The sequence below is a fragment of the Chinchilla lanigera genome, unplaced genomic scaffold (assembly GCF_000276665.1).
Source record: "Chinchilla lanigera isolate Chin_1 unplaced genomic scaffold, ChiLan1.0 scaffold00056, whole genome shotgun sequence".
NCBI lineage: Eukaryota > Metazoa > Chordata > Mammalia > Rodentia > Chinchillidae > Chinchilla > Chinchilla lanigera.
Window position 1 is genome coordinate 7,105,316 of NW_004955457.1, and position 12,563 is coordinate 7,117,878.

Genomic DNA, 12,563 nt, shown 5'->3' on the forward strand with positions numbered 1-12,563 from the left:
TTTTCAGCATAAAGCTCATTAAAGAGTGATCCTGAATCCCATAATTGGAATTCACTTTTAAAATATTCTCACTAAGACTCTCAGAAACCCTGTTTATGAAAAGCATCTCTCCTCCAGTGCCTTTGCTATATGAAATCTGTTCATTCTTAAACTACTCAGACCATGTTGGTAAAGTAAGTAGAAATAGATATGATATACCCTACTAAATCAAAATGATTTGGCGAGAGAGCCTAAGCAGACTGGAATTTGGGCGTCCTAAGTTGCCTGTGATTCCATTTCCAGTCACTGGGACTGCGTCAAGAAACATTTGGGTTTAAAGCTGACCACTAATACTCCTTAGGCAAGGCAGATGCTGGTCGTTGTTAACTGCTGTTGATCATGACCTTGTCAAGACCTGTTAAGGTGGAATCTAGAAAGTCAGCATTGACAGGAAGTGTGCAGATGGTTAAAAGAACAGTGGAGGATTATTCATCAGATGACTCCTGTGTTATCATGGGCTGGATCTTGTCACCAGGAAGCACAGGCTTCCTGGGACTGCTATATAAGTGTGTCACAAGGTAGAGTTCAGGACCAGGGACTGATGATATCTGAAAGCCCCATTGCTGCTGCTTTCCTCTCTACTCCCTGTTTCTTCCTACCTTCCTCCAAATGGCAGAATGGAAAAAATCACTACACCATATCTATGTCTACTATAACGTAGATCAAAATTATTTTCCTTTCGCTAAACTCTACAATTTGGGACAATAAATTTTTTTGCCATAAAGATAGTTTTAATCAGAAGCCTGACTGGGAAGGTTTAAAGTATTTAATTCAATACTTAAGTATGTTGTTTAAAAAGGAGCAAGAAGCTCACCTTCAGCCAATACCAGATTTTAAGTTTTATTCTTGCTCTTGGATAGAAAAGAGCTGGATGATGGTGAAAAATTTTAAAAACCGCATTCTAAATTTAGGTTAGTTATGATAATGGCCTTTTCTATTGAAAAATAATTTACTTACAGGGAAGGATTATGTGAATCACCCTTGCTTTGCCCTGAGGGCCTCAGTGAGCATTAAGCAGAAATTTGCAGAGCTTGTTTAGAGAAGAGAGCAAGTTAAACCATAGTAGGGTGTGAAACTATATGGGTGTGACAGACCTTGTGTCAAGTCAGCCAGCTACTTTTAAAAAATGGCTTTGAAATAAGGAGACACTCATTTTTGCATAGTTCAAACACTTTGGTGTTCCAGAGTTGTCTTATACTGGTACATGTATTATATTTCAAAGTTCAGGCACTTAATAATAATTTGTTAACTGCTAACTTTGTGTATATCCTGAAATTATATGTATGGCATTAGATTACCAATAAGACCAACAAATCTGTTGGAATAAGGAAGAATATTTATTGTTTGCCCAAAACCTTAGTTTTCAAGGTAGACACTGGAGTACCTGAATCAAGAAACATTGTAGCAAATATGTGAAGAAAAGCCTCAGTAGCTATACAGTGTTTGTCACCTAATTCACTTCCTCTTCAACCTGAGCAGTGTATACTGTTGTGTTCTTAGCACCCAAAAGGAGAACGGATAGGTAGAGGAAGGCCACTGCCTCCAGCAGTCAGAGAAGTGAAAACAGAAAAAAGGCAGAGCTGAAAAGAGGCAGGGAGAAGGAAGCTAAGTAGAAGAGAAAAAGTATTATGTAATGGGTAGGAAGAGAGATTTCTGGCAGCTGCGGTAGGTTCCATGTGGTAGGATTCCTCTCTTTGCTGTCTAAATTTGGAGCTCACTAAATTTGTCTGCTTAGAGGACAGGCTGGGGATGGGTAACAGAAGGGAATCCAGGGGACAGAAGTAACAAGTCTGAAACTCTCTTGCTTTGCTTTGCTCTGCTCAGCTTTTATGCTCTTGCTTTGGTGTGGAGTTCTAATAGGACACTGGTAGATTTCTAATTTGGGTTGGGGAAAATGTTAACTCGTATAGAGTGATACATTCCAAAGCAAGTACAAATCTATTTCATTTAATGCCTCCTCTTGAAGGAGAGAGTGCTATATTGAGTTGCTCTGTGACTCATATGGTCCATCTACCTGCTTTTTATTCTTATACTTGGTGCATGGAGAATGTTTCTTGCTTCAGGTAGGAATACTTTATCTCCTGTAGGGGGCAGAGTCTCAAAAGAAAAAGGAAAAAAATTGTTAAGGAAACCTCTGTTTTTTAAATTACTTAGGAGGCTGTTCGTTATATCACAGATTATTATAGCAGATGGAACTTTAAAAATTGATCTGTATTTCTCATAAGCACAGTTAATTTCAACCAGCTGCTTCTGGCTTTTGTACCTGTGTCGTCTAACTTTGTATTCTCTTAAAAACACATGCAATGAAAAAGCTGGTTGTATAGCATGTTTACCTGCCAAATGCCAAAAGTTGCATTACATTGTTTTTTAGTGAGTTTGAGCTTTATGTCTTATTTTAAAAAGAAGCTAATTCACAGTATTTCTTGGTTTTAGTAGAATGGCTCTTTAAGTTTTTATATCTGTTTAGTTCTTTTTAAAAAATATTTTAGATGAGTAGACTTTAAAAGTAGAAGATTACACTGAGCAGCTCCTTATTATGATATCATTGAGTTGCTGTTCAGAGGAACCACAAATGTTGGCTTTTACATCTATAAAATAGTACAGTTGGCTTTATTTCATGAAATTCTTTCTGTAAGTAAAGGATTTTCTATAGTCTTCTTTAAAATTTAGAGTCCCTGCAGAGCAAACAGACCATGACCATCCAGAAATGCCTGAGGCGTGGTTTTGAAAATATATGCTGATATTTAACTGCATATTTCTTAACATGTGCTTGGACTTTTGATAGTTATATTTGATTATGTGTGGTTGCTCCATCGCTTCCTCTCCAGTTTCATAGCTGCCCAAGCTTAGGAAGTCCCAGCCACCAAGCTCTTCTTGCCATTCCTGGAATTTAACTGTGGTCCTGCCTTCCTCCAGGGGTTTTACACTGGCTAACACTACTTCCTGAAATATGAAACTCAGTCTCTTCCATTTATTGTCATTTGTTGTTTGCCCAGAAACTTGCGCACACCTAGGCACTGCAGGAAAGTAGACATGGTCTCTGCCCTCATGAAACTTGCAGTCAGCTGGGGGAAACAGGTTGTTTAATGAAGTAATCACATCAATGACTGTCAAGTGGCAACTGACAGAAGTGAAGCCAACATACCAGACTACAGAAATGTCAGAGGTGGTGTCAGGTAGAACTGTATGAAATTGCAAATCTTCAATCATTTTGAATTTATATTTGACCCTGAAGGTTCTTGAGTTGGGGATGGTATTGAAGAACTGGAACTGTGAGAGTGCTTAGGTCAAGTTTTTCAGGAACAACTCTGTAGCAGAAAGCAAAATGTGCTTCTTTAGTGAAATTACTGGTTGGAATTCAGAATTATGTTTGGCAAAGCCGAGTATGGTAGCTCATGCCTGTAATCCCAGCACTTCAGAGGCTGAGGCAGGAGTATTGCTGTGTATTTAAGGCCAGCCTGGGCTACACAGTGAGTTCAAGGCCAGACTAAACTACATATTGAGACCCTATCTCAAAAAAAAAAAAAATTACGTTCAGCAACGAGGACTGATGTTAAAACATCAATGCTAAAACAAATTATTTCTGAGTATGTGCCAGTAGGTTTCTAAACTGATTCATTCATATATGCTATATAGAGTAAAAGGTACCAACTGATGTTCGAGGTCCATTCACAGTGAATAGATACATAGTTTTCTTGGCCCTAGCATACACAAATGTTTTTCCGGTAATTTACCAGCAATCAAGAAACCCAGCAATTGAGCGCTGTAATCACAGGGCCCCAGGACTTGTTTATAGGTGTGACAAGACGCAGAGCTCACCTTTGAAAGTGTTCCTTGTGTGACTGTTTTGTAATCTGGAGGTAAAATTGGACGGCCCACTGTGCAGCACTGTTCCTGATTCTGAGCTGAAGTCGAGCCTGTTAAGGGAAGAAACGAGGAGCCGGAGGGGATCCCTCCACCATTTTCAAACTGTCAGTTTTTATGGTTTTACTCCTTTGGCTGCTGTTTAACCTCTTGGGGCTGCTGTTGGTAATTACATCTCTCTGGCATTAAGAGCTTTTTGCTTTCCTTTTTCTTCCCCTCCAGCCCTGGGGAGGGGTAAACCCAAAGGGGGGAAAAGTTTTGCTATGAATTCTTCAGCCATTTAGTGCAAATTCCTGTAATTACCGGCATTGTGTCTTCTCTGAATGGCACATAATACAGCAGAAGCCATTCCTAATTGAGACCTTACAGGAGGTACAAATCCCCTCTTTGTTCAGCCTGACAAATTAGTGCCAGAAAGTGGCAGGGTCCGAGGGGGAATCAAAGGCAAGAAATACAAAGATGGAACTTAAGGCTACAGTAATAACCCTCTCTTGTCCTGAAGGGAAAAAAGTAATGACCAATGAAAAATGAAGTTTTTTTTTTTTGTTATAAATTCCCTTGACATGACAGCACCTCAGGGCTGCTCTATTTATTTAGCAAAAGTGATTAAATAGTAATACAACAGGGAGGCCCATTGTTTCCTCGGGCACCCCCACCTCCCAGACCCCTGCTGTCTGGGCTAATTGATTGACAACGAACCTCTGATAAAGAAGTTTGTTGTTAGGACCTGGGGTGGGGGGAGCATCCCACCCCCGTGGGCTGTCTGAGAGCGTGTGTTTCATTTTTGTTTGAATTGCACTCTGGTTTTTCTTTGCCCCACCCTACTCCCCCCACCCCATTTCTCTCCCTTGCCTTATTTTCCCTTTTGCCTTTTTTCTTCCCTCCTGGCATTCACAAACAGGTAGAGGGGAATTAGAAGGGTGGTGTGGTCTTTTGACAAATTTATCCATGGTGACAATTTCCCCGCTCTCCCCCTGCTTTTTGTGTGAAAAGAGAGGGGGGAAAGGAGTGATTGCTGGTGCTTTAAGGACCGAAAAGTGCTTGTTTTTTACGTGTGGGAATAGATGTCTGAACTTAGTCTTTGCACTAAGATTTTCTCTTCAGTTTCTTTTTTTTTTTTTTTTTTTTTTTTTTTTCCGGTACCGGGAACCGAACTCACGACCTTGCGCTTGCCAGGCAGGCGCTTTTGCCACTGAGCTAAATCCCCAGCCCCTCTCTTCAGTTTCTTACACAACTTTAAAAAACAATCTGTACACTAATAACATTTCCATGTGGCAGCGAAGGGGGAGTTATGAAGCAAGGAATAAGTTTTTAGTCTCAGTTCCCAAGAAGCCAGGATTGATTATTTGGAGATCAAATCTGGGTGCTTGTGGTGTAACTCAGTACCCCAAGGATGTTGCTGGAAACTGTGGGAAGATGACGGAAAGGCTTCTAGGCAGATAATTAATAGCTCCTGGTTATATATGCTCAACGAGTTAAGCTGAAGATAAGTCCTTAATTTAACTCAGTTACAGCTGCAAAAACAAATCATTTCAAGCCCCTATGAAAGCAAAATATATTAAACAAACAGTATCAACCTTGTTAATACCACATGGCATTTCATGTGATAAATGAGAGTGTTTTTCTGGTGATGGCCTGTTTTATGACTTGTTTAAACATAAAGAATACCTTTACCCTAGCAATACAAGCGTCTCTGATAGAAAGTATTGGTAGTTAATTATTCATGAAATAGCTGCCAGTGTGGAAGTAAGCAATATTTCTGTGTTTGGCCTTAGTATTTACTTATTGGCCTTAGGGTAAGTCAGACAGAATAGCAGTTGCTAAGAAAAAGAGAAATTGAATTTGGAGGTGCTTATGAATCAGCATGTGAAACACACACACACACACACACACACACACACACACACACACACTGTTGTTTTCTAAGTGCCAAGAAGGGCAGTTGTGTACTATACTCTTGGAAAAATTTTTAAAAGTTCTTGGGTAGGTAAAATTTGTTTTCATTCTCATGTGAAAAATTAGGAGGTCTTTAATAACTAAAGAACCAGATTGTCTAAAGAAATAGAAGGAGAAACAGAAATTGATTTTCCTTGATATTTCCAATTCTTACCTTTATTGCTATTTTTAAATATCTCCCACTTGGTAGGAATAATAATAATATGAAGATTTATTTGATTTAGGGAATAGGCAGGTAGCCAACTGGAAGAGGAGTGAGTATGAAGAAAAACTCAGATATGTCCCATAAAGAATATGGACAATTTGCATAAATAAGAATTGTTAATTTGTTGTTGCCTTCTCACATTGTATGGTGTTAGTCATTTTGGATTATTGTCTCACGTGGGAAAAGTCTCTGGGGGGTTGTTGTTTTGTTTTGCCAAAATGCTAAATTTTATGTTCTCAATCTTAAATATCACTCTGGAGGGTTGCTGATAGTTTTATTGAAGGGTTTATTTCAACACACAATTAATAAACACCTCATGTGTGCTGCACATATTCTGCAAGGTACTGACTCCTGTCAAATAAGAATGAGGAGCAGGCTGTCCTCTTCAGACTTGCAGAATCCTCCTCAAAAGCATATAAAGGACTTGAAGGGGGTTAGCAAGGGAATAGGACTGGGTAACCGGGGTCAAAACATCATAGTAACTGGTTTGGTGACCCTTATGTCCTTGTGTATGTCAGAAAATCCCTGTTACAGAGAATTTCCAAGCCAAAGAGCTAAAGTGACCTCCCACTGCCTCTCTTTGTGTGTGCGTGCGCGCACATGCATGCATGTGTTTGTCTGGCACAGTACTGGGGATTGACCCCAGGGCCTTTGCACTGAGCTGCATCCCTAACCATTTTTTTTTAGACAGAGCTTGATAAATTGCCCATGAAAGGCTCAAATGCGTAACCCTCCTGCTTCCATCTCCCAGAATGCTAAGATTGCAGGTGTGTGCTACCGCATCCAACCCTCCTACTCCATTTAAATTTTTGGCTTACTCCTATACTTGAGCAACTGAGGCAAGAGGATTGCAAATTCAAGGTCAGCCAGGTTTACATAGTGAATTCAAGCCCAGCCTGAACAACATAATGAAGCCCTGTCTGAAAACAATAAGTAAATAAATAAACTTTATATTTCCCACACAATTAAATTCAGAAGAAATTTTCTTGGTTTTTATTACCACCTATCAAAGGTAAATAATGAATTTCTGTTGTGTAGTAGATGCTGGGGGAGGCACAAGAGAAGTGTAGTTATGGTCTGAAGCCCTAGGATGCTACAGTCTGCCTGCGAGTACACAAAGGAAAATGAGAGATACTAGACAGCTATACCAGGAACTGCTTTACAGTATATTGCTTAGTGTTTAGAAGAGGATTTGCCAAAATCCCCAAAACAGAGTAACTTGGGTTATCAGAAATTATAGTCATGACATTTTGTGAATGACTGGCAGTTTTACCCACTGATTATTGACTAATCTCTTTCAATCTAAAAGGTTGTCTATAAAGATACATGATAATAATGAGATGCAGCATAGTTTAGTAAGAACTAAGACTGGGTCCTTCTGTCTGGGTTTTCAGATCTGCTACTCACTGGTTGTATGACCCTGAATAAATTACTTAACCTCTCCCTACTTCCATGTTTTTATCTCAGTTGTGAGAAAATAATCACATCTACCTTGTTAATTTGTAGTGCAAATAAATTGAGTTTAAGGGCTCAGAACAGTGCTTAGCACATAGTAAATACTATGTAAGTGTTAGCTATCATTAGTATTTGCCCACCTATGACAGTAATTACCAGGATAAAGATACAGTAGGCATAATTATCAAAATCACAGCTATTGTAAAACTAGGTTGGACAGCTAATGTGTAGAATGACAGAATTGATATTCTGAAATGTAAATCAGAGGAATGGTTCAAAATAAATGAGATTTAGAGTGATATAGACCTATACTTATGTTCAGAAAATTACCTGCAAAGATGGAAAGCAAGGAAACTTAACCTGACAACAGCCCGTGTGGGAGGCAGTACAAATAAGGCAGGAGGGAAGCCAGCATTTGTGCTCCCATGGCCCCATCCAAAGCATTCACAAAACAGGTCCAGAAAGAAGAGATAATGTCCTCACTGTTCTCTGCCCTGGCCAGACCACATTAGGAAATTTCCATCTTAAATGCTGTACTTTCACAACAAATGCCCACATCTTTGATGTGTGATAAGATAATGAAAGGTCTAAAAACCACAGATTGCAAATGTAACCTGGACTGCGGAGATCATAGGTATCATCTGCACATACTTGAAGGCTGCCACTTAGAAGGGAAAATACACGTAGTCCGTGTACTTAGTTCCACTGGACAAAGGTAACAGAAACACGCAGAGTGGATGGATTTCCCAAGGCCAGGAATGGAAATGCATAGAACAGCAAGAGGCCTGGCCAGTGAGATTGGAAAACTGGGAATTTCTGGCCTCAAGACAAGATGCTTAAATTGTCTCATCTAGAGTTTTTTCATTTTCAAGATAAAGAGACTTATTCAGCCCTTCTGCAAATGTTTATCAATGTCTTGCTATATATTGAGCTCTGTGCCTGGTGCATGGAAAATGAGACAATCCCATTATGTGTCCCCACAGAACATGAAGGTTAAAAGCCAAATACATAGGTAATTATACCACGCAGTTGAATTTGAAGGTCTTTGACTTTCACGCTCTTCATCTCTGTCTGGCATTTTTAGAGGGAATGACTGAGCTCTATAGAGCATCTTTGTCTCTCATCTGTGATTCTTTGATCGTCCATAGAAGATTAGAGAAATTGGGATTAAGGTCCTCCATTTAAATCTCATTTAATAAATAAGTAATACTTTTTTCCTTTAGGGAAGAGAATTTAAACCAGTAAAAATACCAGTTGACAGAGAAGACAGCAGATAGGAATCCTTTTTCTCATTCTGATGTCTATTATTGGATAAATTACTTTTTACTGTTTTTACAGTCTAAGATTGTAGGTCCAGAAAGTCATTTTAAATCAAAATAAATGAACAAGAATAATATGAATATACACTGAAATAATAACATGAGTCTATGGAAGAAGAAGAACGTTATATAATTTGTATTTTAAACTATTTCACATCCTGAAGTTCAAAGGGATTTGATCACTTTATATAAGTAGGCCGTTTGATTTTATAGGACTTAAATTTGCTTTTTTGATTTATTCCTGGTATTCTCATCACAGAAGTCACATGTTCCCCTTTGATATGTTTCAGAAGAATAAAATCATTTTGAATTTCAGAAGACATGGATCTTTTGATAGACCTTCCTGAACTTCATAGGCCATCGCTGTGCTCTTTTTTTTTTTAACCGTTCATTTCTCCAGTCTTTGTTGCTATACTTTGGTCTGGAAAGTTCTCGTCTCTTTTTGTAGCTTCCTCTTTGGTTAACATTGTTCTCATCCCATGTTCATTTCTGGCTAAACTTCTAAAGAAAGTGTTAATGTACTACTAGACTCCACATTGAGTTAAAAGTTTCTATTTACTGACCTTTCATGAGGGTAGAAACTGGTCTAGGTGTGGTTTTAGGATAGACTGGGGTAGGTCAAGATCCTCCTTAATTTCTAGCTAAGTTCCTTGAAAAAGTAAGGTTTTCATGAACTCCCAAGCGTCAGAACTACATGAGAGATTTTCTAAAACCCAGTATACTATCTGAAGGTAGAAACACCCTTAAGTGAAAATCCTCCCATTTTAAAATAAATCTCTAGATAAGGAAATCTAGTAATTTAACAGTGCCAGTTTATTTCTCCCATTAATATTTTTGACAAATTAGGCTACTACAGTTCCAGAAATTGAGTCCTATGAGTAACTTAAAAGTCAGTTTTGTAGAAGAAAATGCAACTATATGTCTATATGTTCTTTTTTTTTTTTTTTTTTTTGGAGACAGGGTCTCACTGTGCAGTTCAGGCCGCCTTGAGCTCGCTTTATAGCCCAGGCTGGTCTTGAGCTTGCAATGATCCTCCTGCTTCAGCCTCCCGAGTGCTGGGATTACAGGTGTACGCCACCATGCCTGGCATCTATATGTCCTTATACTTTGGAATATAAGACAGAATGTTTTAATTAGATCACATTAAAAACAAAGAGCATGAAACTCCTTTCCTTATTTTGGATGGAGAAAGGAGCCACCTTACAAAGCAGTGAGCCCTGACAGCCAGTGTTTGCATGTTAGTTATGGTTCTGGGTTTAATTCTGTATTTTTTTTTAAAGACTTCTGGGTACTAAAAAAACCCTTTCCACCCTTACAGATTTTTTTCCAAACCTTTCTTGGCCACCCTTTCCTTCTCTCCTCACTCCCCACTGTTGTTTTCTTGAGACAGGTTCTCACTATGTAGCCCAGGCTGGCCTCGAACTCCCCAGTGATCCTCTGGCCTCAGGCTCCGGATTGCTGAGATTACAGGGATGCACCCTCACTCCCAGCTGACCTCTCTGCATTCTTAATTCCCTAATAGAATGGAGCATGGCTTCTCATGACCCCAACTCTATCTGCTTTTATGGACCTCTGTCATAGTCTCATTTTCTTGAGGGCAGGACCCTAACACTTGAGTGTCTGCCCCAGGATCTCTCCAAGGAGCGTAGTTTAAGTACTATCTACATCAGAATCAGGAGTGTGATATGAGGAGGGATGGCTAGACTCTTCCCATGACTTGTTGAAGTCAGAATCTCGGGTTTTTAACAAGCTTTCCAATTCACTTGATTACATACAAAGTTTGAGAGAGTACTGCCTGACCTGTAAATTTGCTTTCTTTTTTAGTGTTGGAGATTGAACCCAGGGTCTTGCACATGCTGGAAAAGTAATCAGCCAGTGAACTATACCCCAGTCCCACATAGAATGTTCTTAATGTATGAATCCAACCATACTTCAGCTTTCTCTAGGTTATATAAGCCAATTCCCTAAACATTTCTTCTACATATGTTAAACGCTTTAACTATTGAAGTGTTAATCTGCTAAAACATCTCCAAGTTTCTGTATCTTTCTTACATTCTGGAAACTTCATTGGTATTGTAACAAGATTCTGTGTAGTAGTACAAAGAAAGTAAGGGGTAGCTCAAATCCTTTACCTACATTCTGACTCCTTTTTTAATACATCCTATTGTCATGCCAAATTTTATCGCGTACTTGGTAAGTATATTTAGTACTTGAATTTTAAGACAGCCTTTCCCTCTCTCACATTATTTGCTGTCAGCTGGGTCATCTTTTACCTAGATGACCACAATGGCCTCCTCCTCCTAAACCAATCTTTCATTCCACCCCTTCCCAAATCTTGTGACACACGTGAGCTTGATAAATTCAGATTGACCCTGGTAATTTTCTATGTACAACTGTTCAGTGGGTTCTTGCTTCTTTTTGGCCTAGACACCAGCATCCTTGCATAACCCTGCCCACCTCCTTGGTTTCAGCACTTACTTTACCACTCTTTCCCCACATACTAAATTCCAACCACATGAGCTTCACTTTGTTTCTCGGACATGCCATCTCCTTCCCACTTACCTTAGAACCTTCACACGTGCAGTTGCCTGCGCTGGAATCTTGCCACCCCGCCACTACCCCAATTCATTCTTCACATCATTGCTTCGGTGCTCCTTGGTCAAAAACACCTTTTCCAAATCCTCAGACTGACGTAGCATCTATTAAATTCCCTCCACAGTAGTACTAATTTAGTGCCACTTACTCTAACACTGGCCATCATTCAGATATTGTCACTTGTGCAGTTGCTTATATAATGTCTGTGTCCTTCTCCACTTCATTGCAAATTCTGTAATGGCAAGAGCTCTGTTGGTCTTGTTCATTGCCATCTCCCTAGCCTGCATCTGGCGCACAGTAGACACATACTAAATATTTCCAGTCATCTTCTGCTTTGAACCCTCCCTTTCCATTCCCACCATTGAGTTTCCTGCTTTCACCATCTTTTCTAGGAATCCTAGGTTAGAATCATCTGTAGATATTCTCTATTCCATCATGTAGGTTTAAAATTATTAATAGGCAATGGGCCCAAAACTCTGACTTACTCTGACTTCAGCTTGTAGCCTTGGCACTGATTTCTTATATAGTCTGAGCCAGCCTTTCCACAGACTTATGAGTCAGCATCTTCAACCCTGTCTTGAGGGAGAATCATACTGCCTTTGCTATGTACGATTTAAATGTTGTATTGGCTGAATCAAAAGAGACATATCTTAATCTACCCACATTGTACACCACTGCATTTTTGCCCAGAAAATATGGGGAAGTTTCCCAGGTGCTCTTTAGATAAAGAGAAGTCTTTTGTGGGCTAACAACGAATGAAACACTTTTGGAAAATGGTGTTTCTCCTCCATTGTTAGGATGAGGAAACTTATCTTGAGTAAAGGTGCCTGATGATGCCCACAGTTTCCTGGAAACCCCTTGAGCCTAAACTACATGTTCCTCATCTCGCAATCTCTATTCATTGGCATGATTGCCTGCCCCTTTCCTCTCCACTCACATTGGATGCTGTCTGTCTGTGCTTTGGTCCTGATGGGGTTTTATAGGGTTAATAAGTAATACTTCCTCTTTTCTGCTCCTGGGGATCACAAAGATCCAGATCAAAATATCACATGTAGGGCTGGGGATTTAGCTCAGCGGCAAAGCGCCTGCCTGGCAAGCGCAAGGTCGTGAGTTCGGTTCCCGGTACCGGA

At 39.6% G+C, this 12,563-nt stretch overlaps 1 protein-coding gene across 3 annotated transcripts in view; it reads left to right on the forward strand.

The window, feature by feature from the left end:
* The window catches only part of Plekhm3 (pleckstrin homology domain containing, family M, member 3), a 174,221-nt gene that overhangs the window by 39,873 nt on the left and 121,785 nt on the right, over window positions 1-12,563 (forward strand). The window lies entirely within an intron of this gene.